The sequence below is a fragment of the Mus pahari genome, chromosome 14 (genome assembly GCF_900095145.1).
Source record: "Mus pahari chromosome 14, PAHARI_EIJ_v1.1, whole genome shotgun sequence".
Classification (NCBI taxonomy): Eukaryota; Metazoa; Chordata; class Mammalia; order Rodentia; family Muridae; genus Mus; species Mus pahari.
The window spans coordinates 18,305,002-18,319,854 of NC_034603.1; the positions used below are offsets into that span (position 1 = coordinate 18,305,002).

Sequence of the window (14,853 nt, forward strand, 5' to 3'; positions counted from 1 at the left end):
TCTCTCTCTCTCTCTCTCACTCACACACACACTTCTAAAAGTTTGTCACAGACTTAAACTTTGTCACATTGGTTATAGAAACAAAATTAGGTTTCTATCAAATGATGGAACATCTTTAAAGTTGTGAAAAAATTTGACATGGAGTTTGAATATTAGAGTTTGAATCTTATTACAAGGCTTGTGAGTTTGGACAAGTAACTCTTTATGTCTTTGTTTGTAAAACACCTGAAAAGTGTCTGCCTGCTTTATCTACCCATCAGAGCGAATGTGAAATTTATTGATGTAATGGGTTTTTTAAAGTTATACAACTTTCGTGCTTCCAATGACAGCATCTCTTACAAAATTATGAAATTAATGTATTTGACAGCATCTCTTACAAAATTATGAAATTAATGTATTTCTTTAAGTTTGAGGTTGGTACTTATTTTATTCCTAAGCATATTTTTCCATCTTTCTGACACGATTTTCTATACAGCTAATTATTTTTTAACGATATTCATGATATGAAGTTGTACACTGTATGTTGAGTATTCTGTGAAATACACTGTAGAATTTTGAGTATTTTCCTGAGGCACATGTCCACCATTGGAGAAACGAATATGCGTAAAATGATGAGGGGGACCTTTAGGCATAAAGGCTTCTGACCATGAAATGTGAGGGACTTATCAGAAGGCTTGACTGAGAAAGCTTCATTGTGCCGGGCTCTATATAGTTAAGATGATTTAAGATGTGATCAGAGAAAAAGATACTCTCCTTAGAGGAACTATATCAATCCAGACAGTGACTGTTGTGGAGGGAGTCTGAGAGTAAATGGGAGAAAACTAGACTGAGCCAGCTAAAAGAAGCCTTGTTAATTAGATCTTTTTTGTGTGCTTTTATCAGACCTGTACACATAAACTTGGCACACATGGCACATCTTTTTATAGACTTCAGTCATGCATAGAAAATAAACATTGAATTATAATTTCAAGAAGGCTTTAAGTTGAAGGGATCTGAGGGGTTCCCTTGATAAAATGACTTGTACAGAAGCCCACATGTTTGAGGAAAACCACCCTAGGCAGAAGGTGCCTCATAAGCAAAGGATCTGTATGGAAAAGAGCAAAGCCAAGGTGACTTCAAGTCTGGGTAAGGGTGGGTATGGATGGGAACAGGGTGGGAAGTAACCAGAGTGGCTGCTATGGAGGGATGGGCAAGGTAATAGCAGACTGAATTTACAGGCAGAGTATGCCAAAAGCAACAACTATTATTCAGTAACAGTGTGTGGGGATTTTGAAAAAAGGGAGGTAATGTTCTCTTAAGTCAGTGAGGTTGGTACCATTTATTGTATACTGTGCTGTCCCAGTTGGTATGAGGTGTTCTCCATAGGTGTAAAGCCTCCCTTCTGTAGCAACAAGGGAGCTGAGTAGCCCACATAGAGTGCCTGGCCTTTTCCCTAACATCTAATACTTGAGTACTTGGAAAATTCTAAAAGAAGTATTGGGTAGGCCTTGCGTGGCAAAATCAAGACCCACAAAACACAGTTCCCCAAGGTAAATGAAATGCTATGAGGAAGAGTGTTAGAGCCCAGGGAAGAGACCTGACTAATGCCAGTTGAAATTTGGTTATAAAAAGGTTGTGTATTTCAGCCTGGTGATCTAAACCAGAAGCCTATTAACCTCTGAGTAATACGGTTAAGTAGAACAAATGTATGTAGGGATCATCTGAAGCCCTCTGGCTCCCATTCTTTCAAGGAGGCATTTCGTGATGATGAGTCTTCAAACTGTGGTCCTCCTCTAGCGATTCCTTGCTCTCCATCTCCCAGACGAGGCAGTCGGCTCTAGCCCTTCCCAGATGCCATTCTCACGCTGTAGGGCAGCACTTCTTGTTCAAGGATCTTGTGTCAGAATTACTTGTGCAACTATAAAATCATAAAGCTATTAATGCCAGGACTCCTTCTTCCCCCTAGACCTGTAGCTCAGATTCTTAAGGGATGGACACAAAGATCCATGTGGAGCCCACTCTTGTTTTTATGTCATCTGTCTTCAACCCTTCAACATTACATCGATGCTTCTCGTTGCCACACATTTGAAGATAAACTAACATGAACTGATGGCCAAGAACAGAGAAACAGATGCCTTTTCTTGGCAATTTTACAGTTCAGTCCTTGCCATCTTCAGAGACTGTCTTTGTTCCTGACAGCACTGTCCCTTTTCTGTCATGCTGCCCCATTCTTTTTTTTTTAATTATTTTATTAGATATTTTCTTCATTTACATTTCAGATGCTATCCCGAATGTCCCCTATACCCTCCCCCCNCCCTGTTCCCCTGCCACTCACTCCCACTTCTTGGCCCTGGCGTTCCCCTTTATGGGGCATATAAAGTTTGCAAGACCAAGGGGCCTCTCTTCCCAACAATGGCTGACTAGGCCATCTTCTGCATCTATGCATCAGCTGCATCTATGCATCAGCTGCATCTATGCAGCTAGAGACTCGAGCTCTGTTGGTACTGATTAGTTCATATTGTTGTTCCACCTATAGGGTTGCAGACCCCTTCAGCTCCTTGGGTAATTTCTCTAGCTTCTCCATTGGGGGGTCTCTGTGTTCTATCCTATAGATGACTGTGGGCATCCACTTCTATATTTGCCAGGCACTGGCATAGCCTCACAAGAGATATGCTGCACCATTCTTAATCCACTGGCAATATGGAAAGGACCCTGAATCTCTGAGATTTTTTTCTTTCCTTCCTCTTCAGTGTGCTTTGAACAGAGTAACCATGTAGCTTTGATTCCACTGAGCTGTTTAGTTTTGATATTTGATTTTTCTACTCATATTGCTTAAAACAGATCTTAAAATGCCACATTTTAAGTGAAGCACTGTTTTTCTTGCCTTGGCCATGTTTCTAGAGCTTGCTGATGGTCTTCTCCTTGGGAATGCCCTTCATCTGGTGGTTGAAGGACATCTTCCCAATGCAGGGAAGATGTGTCACTGTGATATCAGTAACAGGAAAGACTGTTCAATATGTGGTTTTACTTGTTAACTCCAGTTAGCAGGATGAGCTCTGTGTTGTGTGGCTTTCGGATATGTGTGGTGGTGTAAGGGAGGTTTAGGCTTGGGTAGTAGAAATAAAACACATTTGCCTGAAAACTAAGACTAGAGTTTATTTTTATGTAGATTTTACTGCCCCTCTGTAGTGGTCTGAATGAAATCTTAACAGATCATTGTCTAATTGGAATCTCCATGTAGGTCTTAATGTCATTAGGAATGTGCAGACATTCCTAACCAAACAGTGGTTTTTCTAATCCCCATGTCGGTCATCAGTAGCAGTTTTACATCTCTAGAACAGAAGCAGTTGGCTAGCTCTTCTCCTCTTTCTGTCAAGTTCTTGGGGAATAATACTAACAGTAGAAAACATACTTATAAAATACAGAAAACTGACTTTGAATATAAAAACATACAAAAAATAATTTAAAACAGCCACAAATATACTGTAAAAATACCATTACAGAGCAGTAATTTGGGTCACTTACCATGAATGGGAATGAAGAATATAGTCATGCACTTAAGGAGTTTGATTTTTTTTTAATTTGTCTGTTTTTTTAACTTCTCCCCGAATATGGGTTTAATTACCTCAGAAACTATTGAGCCTGTAGTTTTAACTGCACTGCTATAAAAAAGTTTAAATTGAATGTTCACTTTTGTCTATATTTCTAATATTGCTCCTGTATTTTCTATGAAGTGCACATATATTTCTTAAAACACTAAAAAAAAAAAAAAAAAAAAAAAAAAAAGCTATGTGTGGTAGCACACACTTTTAATCTCAGCACTGAAGAGGCAGAGGCAGGCAGATGTCTGAATTCAAAGCTAGCCTGGTCTGCATAGTGAATTCCAGGACATCAGAGCTACATAGTATCCCTGCCTCCAAAAATAAAATTAAAAAATGTAAACCTGAAACACCGAAACAAATAGTCTTTTTGTCCCTAAGATCTATTTTTATTTGTGCGCCTGTGTCTGTAAGTGTATGCCACATCTGTACTGATGCTGGTGGAGGCCAGAAGAGAGCCAGATTCCCTGCTGCTGGAGTTCCAGGTGTTTGAGAACCACACAAAGTGCTAAGAGTTGGAAGGGAGCAGCCTTTATCTGCTAAGCCATCTTTCCCCTAAAGCAATAGTTAAAAAAATAATGACTTTATAAAATAAATGAAGTAAATCTGTTTTAAAACTTCCCAATGGGCTCTTAACTTTTCCTTAATTTACATATCTTAAGTAGTAGATTGAGAATTCCTTCTAAATTTCTGGGTATTTGAGTACAACCTGGTCTATTTCCCTTCTTGTTTGAATCCATCACTTGATGTACTTTTTGTTTGTCTTGTGCTTTATCTTTTTCCCACTGACCACAGAAGAGGAAGAAGATAAAACTGTATTAGGAATCCACGTAGATTTGGAATGCTGTTTAGAAATAGATTTCACGGGGTTGAGGAGATGGCTAAGGAGGTGCCGTGGCTGCTGTTAGAAGCAGCGGATACTGAGTTCAGATCTGCAGCACTTGTAGAGAAGCCAGCACTGTGGTCTATGCACTAAGGCTGTGGTGACAGGCAGATCCCTGGAGCTTATTGGCTTGTCAGCCTAACAAAGGCAGTGAGCCCCAGAGTCAGCCAAAGGCTCTGTCTTAAGAAGTCAGCGTAGAGGCCAGTGAGATAGCTCAGCAGGTAAAGTGCTTGCCATAAAAAGCAGTCCTGACATAACCTAAATTCAGCTCTATATGTATTCAGTGACATAGGGATGTCCCCAAACGTTAATAAATAGAAATTAAATAATCTTTTAAAAAGTAGAGCGTGGAAGAGGAGGACAACCATACATATATGCATGCACACCCCTACATTTACACACAAAATAGAAATCCATTTTATAGGTCACAGGTTAGAAGATAAATGTATAGTGTTCTGATGCTTGGTGTGAAAGCTAGCGTGTAAGCCACTCTCCTCCACCTACTTAAAGGTATTTTATAAGACAGTTATAACAAAGCATAAATGTAAGAGTTTTACTTGAAAAGGACACAACACTAGGGAGACAGAATCTTGCAACACAAATAATAAATAAGAAGGTATTAAGATGACATGCAAATTGGATTTTTTAAAATCAGTTACAAAGGTTTGTGAAGGTATCTGGTTTAAGGACGAGTTCAAGTGGAGAAATCCTTAGACTCTTAATTTTGGGAGCTCATTATTGGCTAATGTATGCCAGGTTACTAGGAAAACACCTAGCTGTGCCCTTGTGGGCATAATCTAGTATGAGGAAGTAGTAACCTTACGATACTCTTGACATTAAAGATATTATTATCTTCATTTTTAGCATTTTCTTTTAGCAAGACACTTAAAATACAGCTGTCCAGAAAAGAACAAGATGGAAAAAACTGTAAACTGTTTCTCTTAATGAACATACTTGAAATTTGAATGTCAGAATGAACATTAATAATAACTATTTTAACCTATGATTCCATACTCATAAAAGGTAAAAGAAAATGGAAATTTCATGATAAGTGGAGTATTTGCCTGGTCTCAAAGTGCTTCCTCACAGAATATTTACTGATGACAGAGGAGAAAAGAGTAGCTTCATGGTTTGGATGCCTGGGGGCCGTCACTTGCACAGATGATCAAAGTAAACAGCAGTAATGGATGGATCAGGCCTGCACCATCTGGTAGTGGGAAGCACAGCACAGCTAATGTGTTGGTCCTGCCAGAGGTGCGTGACCTGGGCCTCGCTGTGTGGAAACATCTTCTATAGAGCAGCTGAGCTGCAAGCTCTCAAGGTCATCACCATCAAGGAAAGACAGAGGGACTGTTTGAAACTGACAGACTATTTAAAAAAAAAAACAAACCTGATTTTAGACAACTTTGGTCTACGTGACTACAAAGAGCCTTTCTGGGAAAACTGGGGAGATACGAAAAGGATTCTGAAATGACATGATATAATTTATCCATTCAGAATCATGCTTAATTTGAAGGGATTGTTGTTTCCCTCTCCTCCATTTTGTGTGTGTGTGTGTGTGTGTGTGTGTGTGTGTGTGTGTGTGTGTGTGTGTGTGTGTGTGTGTGTGTGTGTGTGTGTGTGTGTGTGTGTGTGTGTGTGTGTGTGTGTGTGTGTGTAAGTGTGTGTGAGAGAGAGAGAGACAGAGAGAGAGAAAAACAGAGATTGAGATAATAGGAAAATTATATATATATATGGAATAGTGAGGCGAGGCATCAGGCCACCAACTCACCCTCAAAGATTTTAGGTTCTAAATAAATAGATAGAACTTTTCTGAAAGTTTGTTTGTTTTAATTAGTGAATTGGAAAATATATATGAAAACTACATTGAGAGTCCATCTCACCCTCTCAGAAACTGAATAAACAAGTGCTGTTGAGTTTCCTGTGGTAGGTAGGATGGCAAGGAACCTTTATGGAACACCAGTGGAGATGCAGATATGTCCAGCCACTATGGAAGTGAGCAGAGTGGTTCCTCAGAAACTAAAACTAGAAGTACCATATGATCCAGTTGTACCACTCCTGTGAGTGTGTCTGAGGGGATCTAAGTCAGCATGTTACTTCACAGCGGTCACAGTGGCCCACTACAGAGTCAGTCCAGATGTCCACTGGAGCTGAGTGCGTGGAAAGGGTGCTGTATTCCCACAGTGGAGCTTTTCTGAGGGTTTTGTCATCTCGCTTTGTTTTGAGACAGCATCTCACTTATGTAGCCCTGCCAGTCTGGAACTCAGAGGGGATGATTTGGGAGTTGTAGGAACAGTGCCTATGGGGAGAAAATGTCAGAAAAAGGACTCCAGGGAAGATGGTTTTGAGTAGTTGAAAGACAATCATGTGGAAAAGGAGTTTTCATTGATTTTGGAATGTTCCTTGTAGTCAGTGCCACTTCGTGATTTATATGTCCATAAATCATGATATGCAATGTTGCACCTTAACAGCTAATGGTATTTGTACAATCAGTAGATGAAATATAATTTACTTGGTGCTGCTTTTTATAAGTACAGAGCCAAGAGTCATGGATGACATTTAGCCATGGATGGGCATTTGGAAGTCCTTATTTGGGTAAAGAAGACTTCCTTTATACTAACGATTTATGGTTAAAGCTGGTTACTTTGAAAGGACTGATATGATCTGTAGGGTACTTAAAATCTGTTGGAGGTGGGTGACTACTCCAAACTCTTTCAGCCAGAAACTGAGATTTATATAGCTCTTTATTCCTAGCGTCTCTTTTTTTTTTTTTTTTTTTTTTTTTTTATGACAAAGAAAGGTCTAGAACAAGATTACCAAGTGAGCTCCCAGCTAAGAGGTAGTGTGAGAAGGGAAGTTGCACTAAGTACTCACCTTACAGGGTGACTATTGCTGTGATGAGCACCGCAACCAGGAAGCAACAGGGGGGAGAAGCCTTACTTGTCTTCCACTTCCATGTTACTGTTCACCACTGAAGAAAGTTGGGGCAAGAACTTCACCACGGCAGAAACGTAGAGGCAGGAGCTGACTGATGAAGAGGCCATACAAGAGTGTTGCTTACTGGCTTGCACTCTTGGCTTGCTCAGCCTGCTTTCTTATAGAACCCAGGACCATCAGCCTAGGGGTAGACCCATCCACAATGGCCTGGGCCCTCCCACATCAATCTTTAAGAAAATACCTTACAGGCTTGCTTGCAGACCTGTCTTCTGGAAACATTTTCTCAATTGAGACCCCTCCTTTCAGATGACCACAGCTTGTATCACGTTGACATAAAGCTACCCAGCACTGTATACTGTCCTTAGCTTCACTTGTGTGGGGCTGAAGGGTTTCTCTGCAAAAGAGTGACAGCGCCCGGGAGGCAGAGGCAGGCGGGTTCCTGAGTTCCAGGCCAGCCTGCTCTACAGAGTGAGTTCCAGGACAGCCAGGGCTACACAGAGAAACCCTGTCTCGAAAAACCCAAAAAAAAAAAAAAAAAGAGTAACAGAACATGGATTTAGAAGATCCTTGCTCTTTTTGAAGATAACCTAGTCCAATATTCTAATGATCATCAATGACTAAGGCCTCACTTGATAGCAGCCACATTTGGCTCCCCTCTGGTCTCACGGCAGGAGAGTCCAGTCTTGGGTTGGTGCCATGAGATTTTTGTGGGTTGGGTGGATGTTATAATGCTGACATTGCTGTGATTCCACTTCAGCTGCTTTCATGCCAGTTTACTTTGATCCCATCGATGTTCCCCAGGGTCTTCACACCTCCTTGAACTGTTGCTCTCAAGTCTCAAATTCAGTATTCTGTTTTCTGATCACTGTCTCTGCCTATTGTCCCCTCTCCTTTCATTTTGCTTTTCTTAGACACATTTTCCATCTTTTCCTAGTTTTCCTTCTAACTCCACTATTTTCTTCAGCCATTACCAGTCACTTGTAAGCCTTCTAAAAACAATATACATGTGTTTTATCTTCATGTATGTACACGCACATGTGTTCTTGGTGCCTTCAGAGTCTAGGAAAAGGTGTTAGATCCCCTGAAACTGGAAATTGGGTGTTTTGAGCCACTATATGGGTGCTGGAAACCAAACTGGGTCCTGTTAAGAGCAGCTACTGCTCTTAACGGCTGAGCCATTTCTCCATCCCAACAATCAATTTCTTTGAGTAGCCGTTTCATTGGAGGAAAGATTGTCTAAAATATGGCTCACCAGATAGCCTCAGAACCATTTGGGTCCCCAACTTGAACATTGGGCTGAGGAATTTGGGCTTTAGTTTTACAGGAAAGAAACAGCAAAGGCATTTGAACAGAAAAGTGACAGGACAAATCTGTGTTTTAAGAAACTAGTACTAGCCGGGCGTGGTGGCGCATGCCTTTAATCCCAGCACTCGGGAGGCAGAGGCAGGCAGATTTATGAGTTCCAGGCCAGCCTGGTCTACAGAGTGAGTTCCAGGATAGCCAGGGCTATACAGAGAAACCCTGTCTAGAAAAACCAAACCAAAACAAACCAAACCAAAACAAACAAACAAAAAAAACCAACCTAGTAGTAAATCTCAGCAAGAAATGTATAATTGGAACATCATACCTTGTATCTATCAGAGTTGCTGCTCTGCTCCTCTCTAATGCTGGAGAAAACCTATGGCCTCAAGATTGCTGGGCAAGTGCTCTGCCACTGGTCCACACCCTGCCTTCATGGTTTGAATGAGAAGCCTCCCACCAATGGGTCTCTACTGTTCAGGAAGGGTTAGGAGGTATGGCCTTCTTGGAGAAGGTGTGTCATTGTGCGTTGAAGTTTCAAAAGACTTGCATATTCCCGGTGTGCTGTCTGCCTCCTACTTGTGGATCTATTGTAAGCTCTCAGTGTGCCTGTGCTCTGCCATCATGGACTCTAACCCTCTGAAACCATAAGCCCAATTAAAAGCTTTCTTTTATAAGTCACCTTGGTCATAGTGTTTTGCTATAGCAATAAAAAAGTAACTGAAACATCTGCCAAACCCGAAAAAAAGGGAAAGCTGTAGATACACAATTAAGGACTTCAGTCAATGGAGCCACCAGAGAGCAGATGAGGCTGATACAGGTGGGACCTCAGGTAGCTCATCTCTCACCCCCATCACCTTTCTGAGTCTTCTTTTGCCAGCATCCTAGCTGCACTGTGCTAGGCACAAGATTTATTCCAAGATGAGGTAAAGGAAGGAATCACTGCTACTTCCCAGTTGGGAAGACGCTCTTGAGCTGAGGCCTGAATCACGCTGGCATCAAGGAGGGAGGGCCTGTGGTCTGCAGGAAGCTGAGTATCTCCTGAGTTAGTAGGAACAGCTGAGAGGGAATGGAGCTCTCCGTTCTGTAGTAAGCTTTTTTAGTCCCTTTTACTATTGCCAGTGAATAACATTAACTATAGCATTAACATCTGCCATGAAATTTGGAGTCAGTACCTATTTGAGAAGAGAAGCTGACATTCAGAGGGATTCAGTTTGCATCGATTTGAATCTCAGACCTTCTGAGTCCTAATTTGGCACCTCAAAGTTGATTTTATTGTAAGCATGATTACAGTGGCATTATATTTTCCACTCAGCCTTTTTCATTGAAATATAGAATATCTGGTAGTCAGTGCTGTGTTGGGTTGTTGTTTGTTTGTTTGTTTTCAGAAAGACAGACGACCCCAGCAGCTCTGTGACCTGTGGTGGTAGTAGCTTGGTACTGGGGATTGACCTGACACTTAGAGCCTTACACTTGCTGCACTAGCCCACAGCCACTGAGCTGTGGCCCCCAATTCCTTTTAATTTTCTTACTGTGTGTTTGTTGTTTTTCAGACAGTGTCTTACTCTGTAGCTCAGATTGTCCTGGAATTCAGTGAAATCCTTCTGCCTCAGCTTCCCCAATGCTGCGATTATAAGCATGAGCCACCTTATCCAGCCTCTTTTAAATCATTTTATTACTGCTTTTAGAGACCGAGTCTTGTGTATTCAGTCTGGCCTCAAAATTGCTATATAACTGAGGATGACCTTGAATTTCTGACCCTTCCACCTCCTAAGTACCGGGGTTACTTGTGCCATCATTTTGAATTTGTGTGGTGCTGGGGATCAAACCTTGGGCTTTGTGAATGCTGGGCAGGAACTTTACCCACTGAGCCACACCTTAACCCTCCTTTTTTATTTTTATTCATTTAGAGACTGTTTCGTTGACTTAACTAGGCATCCCATGAACTTGCTATCCTCTTGCCTCTGCCTCCTGAGAGCTGTGATTACAACAGCATAGCACCAGGCCCAGTTTCATTCTGTTTTCATGGGGATAAAGATGAATAGAAAATATTGTTAATGGCTCTGATGACAGAATCACTTCTGGAGATCAGAAAATAACAGTTTTGTAGATGCCACTATAGTAACTATTTCATCAGTGGATACTGAGAGCATTGAGTAGAAGCTTTTTGAGGCTCTAACTATTCACAGGATGAGCAAGTATTACTGTACAAATTGCTTATTAATTAATAGAAATACATTATTTATAATGAAATCTGGCAGGTAATAGTTATTCAAGTCATAAAGTTTGCCATCAATAATGAAAGTAAACGCCCTTTGCTTCCTGAGGTGATCCCCTGGAGAGGAAGGAAGGGATTACCTCAGCTCTCCTGACAACAACAAGAAAACATCCATCAGGAGCGATTCAGTGAATCCAGATAGAAAGGCATTTTCAAGATGTCTGTCTTAGACTCTTCAAAAAGGGCAGCATCTTGCAACTTGGTGGTTCACAGCTGTTGCCCCCGTACTTGAGGTGAGGACAAGAATATCCGGAGCATAGGGTTGTCTTCAGCTATAGCAAGTTTTGAGGCCAGCCTGGACTGTGTAATACCAAGTCTTGAAAAACAAAAACAGGACTGGCAAGATGACTAGGCAAATCAAGGCACTTCCTGCCAACCTGGACAACCCACATTCAGTTCCTGAAGCCCGCTTGGTGGAAGGAGGGAACTAACTCCTGCAAGTTTTCCTTTGACCCCAAGTGCATCATGGTACATGAGCATGTGCACACAAAATAAATAAACAAACAAACAAACAAATAAATAAATAAATTCTGTGGGTTTTTTTAAAAGTCAGTATCATGAACAGTGGACTAAAAATGACTAAGAAACTATTTTAGATCAAAGGAAATGAAGGGAACTCCCTCACATTGCTGGGCTCCCTCCCAGAGCCCAGATTAGGCACAAACCACACACAAACACCATTTTCACAGAGAACTCCTTTATTAAGCTGAGAATAAAGGTAAAAATGGTTGCTCTCTAACTTAGGCAGAAAAACAGCAGCAAGTGACCTTGAAGGTGTAATTTTTGAGAAGAGAAAAAAGGGGGGGTCCTGTGTTACAGTGGGCAAGGATGTAGTGATAAGTTTTGTTGGACATGTTAGCCTCCACCTCACAGAGATCCCCCTGCCTCTGCCTCCAGAGTGCTGGGATTAAAGACTCATAATAGTCTTTATTTCACTGTCATCTCTAAGAAGTTAATACTAGCTATGGTAGTGTGAGTGAGAAAGTCCTCCATAGGTATTTGAACACTTGGTCTCTAGTGCATGGTACCATTTGGGGATGTTTTGAAGGTGTGGCCTTGTTGGAAGAGGTATATATTAGTAGAGTTCAGCTTTGAAAGTTTAAAGATTCCCAGAATTTACTGCTGCTCTCTCAGTTTAGTGCTTATGGTTCATGATGAGAGACTGGAGAGATGAGTCATTGGTTTCCTGTGCATTCTGCTCATGGAGAGGACCTGAGTTCAATTCCCAGCACCCACAACAGGCCTCTCACAACTGCCTGTAACCCCCCTTCCAGGGGGTCTGTGACTCTTGGTCTCCATAGGCAACTATAACTTGCATGCACAAAGCTACACACATAAACACATAATTGAAATTAAAATTAACAGTGTTTTTAAAAAGATGTGAGCTCTTGGCATCCAGTTCCTACTACCATACCTACAGTTTGCTGCCATGCTTCCCCACCATGATGGACCTGTAAGCCAAACAAGCCCCTCCTTATATAAGTTACCTCGGCTATGATGTTTAACCACAGCAGTAGAAAAGGAACACATAGCTGCATGATTGTTGAAAGGTATGGAACTCCAAAGCCATGTCTTGGTGTTTCAGAATACAGGCAGAGGGGTGGTCTTGTTACATACTTGGTATCTGTTTAATGTTTCCATTACTTCAGGCTAATTAACCCTTCTCTCCGACAGTTACTGCTACTCTAATCCTAGTTTTATCCTAAGGGTTCAGTTTCCTCTGTTGTCATCGTCCCTCCTGAATCTGCACCAACTCTCTGAAGAATTTTTTGTTTTGTTTTTAAAGTTTATTTACTTTTTTATTTTGTGTGTGTGTGTGCCTGCATGAGTCTATATGCATCATGTGTACAAGAGCCCACGAAGGCCAGAAGAGAGTGTCAGTTCCTTCTAGAATTGGATTTACAGTAGTTATGAGCTGTCATATTGATGCTGGGAACCAAACCTCGTCCTCTGCAAGATCAACCAGTGCTCTCAGCCATCTCTTTAGTCCCATCCCCATTTGTAAGGGTCTGAGCCATCTTGTTAGGTTCTTTGAACCCAGCCCAGCTCTAGATGTTGGGGAGAAAGGGCCTTTTTTTCTAGGAGGGTTTGTAGTATGCTTCATCACTTTCTGTAAGCGATCACTGCCTTCACTAATATCAGATGTGCTGCTGTACTTCTTTACTTGATCATTTTCAGTCTTCCTTTGGCAACATTGCCCAGTCTCCTCTTTTTGCTGGGATGATAAAGCTACAGTGAGATTTATTCACTCTTGTCCTCCTAACAATGAATATTGACAAGTGTTGAACTAATTAAATTTTTCTTTCCCAAACAGCTTTCCTGTTGAGATTAGTTGACGCGCTCATTTAGTGTTCGGTTAAGGAAATTACTGGATTGGTTCCCTTGGCTACCTGTGCAGCTCTCCCCACTACCAGCTTGAGTCTTCAAGAGGGAGCCTCAGAACTGATTTCTAAAACCAATTGTACTTGGTGTGATTATAAAGCAATGAGACTGATTGTCATATGTCGTTTGTGGGATCCGTCTCAGTTACTTTATAGCCATACCTGGTATCTTAACACCACAGATCATGCCTGTTGATCAACATTGTAAAAGCACAAACTTAAGGTTTCTAAATGGAAATTTAAACTGGTTTAGCATTCTTTTATGATTCTTTTTAACTCACTCACCAAAGGCAGATGTTAATTTAATAATGCTAGTTTTAATTTTGTTGTCTCCTTTTTGTTTATAGATTTTCTAAGCAAAAATAAACTGATAAACTACTACTCTAATAAAGTGAATAAACGGTTTTGAATACAGTACTATGTAAATATATATTCCATTAAGCTATATTTTTCTCAAAACTTCTGTTACTGAGTTTCTGTTGCAACTTATCTTGGCTGCTAAAGGTAACAAACAAGACATCAAAACAAGTGTTTTTAATTATTGTTGACAGAGCCTTCAAAAGGTCAGGTCTGGACCTCTGCTTGCTGTTTTGAGAGGGTATTTTGTGTTTGGATGCACAATCCTCCTTCATACTCACAAAAGTGGTTATAATTTTCTCTTCTTCAAGATCATATGGGAAGCCTAGCCTCCTGCCTCTCTCCAGGACTTTGGAAAAGATGGATTGTAAAAGTTGCATGTTGTCACACTTTGCCTTAAGAAAGGACAGCTGCCGACAGCTGAATGTGGTAGAAAAGCTCCCGTCACCGTAAAATAAACTGAAAAGCTGTTCCCTATTAGAGGACAGATGGGATAGTGGTCCGTGCTGACCTTGGGGGAGTAGCTGCTTACTTTGACTTAAAATGGCCCCTTGAAACCATGTGAGAAAAGGACTTGAAAAAACAACTGAACCATCCTTGTAATTAACTTATATAGTTTGTGCCTGTGGGCAGAACTGTGAACAGCTTTTAGAAACTGAAGGCTTTCGGTACCATTATGGGTAGTAGTCCAGAAAGTTGAGACTTGGGCCTGCCTAGAGGATTTTGAGTGTGCTGGGCATGGTTAAACAAGGTGGAAAACTGTAACATAAAACTCAAGTTTGAGGCCAGCCTAGGCAACGTGAGGTGCTGTCTCCAAATTGGGTAGGGAAATTGTTGAGTTTGAGACCCAGAAGCGCTCTGGAAGGAGCCTTACTCTACAGAAGACCAAAGTCAGCTTCAACTGTGTCAGTAAAAGATGGAGCCGTTTGGCACTTGTTGTCACTCCATAGCCACGTGTGTGCCCTAAGAGGTACCCTTCTTTCTGTTCCTTAGATCAGTCCTTGCTCAGCAGTGCATGTGAGGATGATTAGTGCAAGAACCACCTGTTAGCCGGGCCTGGTGGCGCACGCCTTTAATCCCAGCACTTGGGAGGCAGAGGCAGGCGGATTTCTGAGTTCAAGGCTAGCCTGGTCTACAGAG

General features: G+C 41.3%; 1 protein-coding gene across 3 annotated transcripts in view; it reads left to right on the forward strand.

The window, feature by feature from the left end:
- Rnf130 (ring finger protein 130) overlaps positions 1–14,853 on the forward strand; it is a 96,408-nt gene that overhangs the window by 31,279 nt on the left and 50,276 nt on the right. The window lies entirely within an intron of this gene.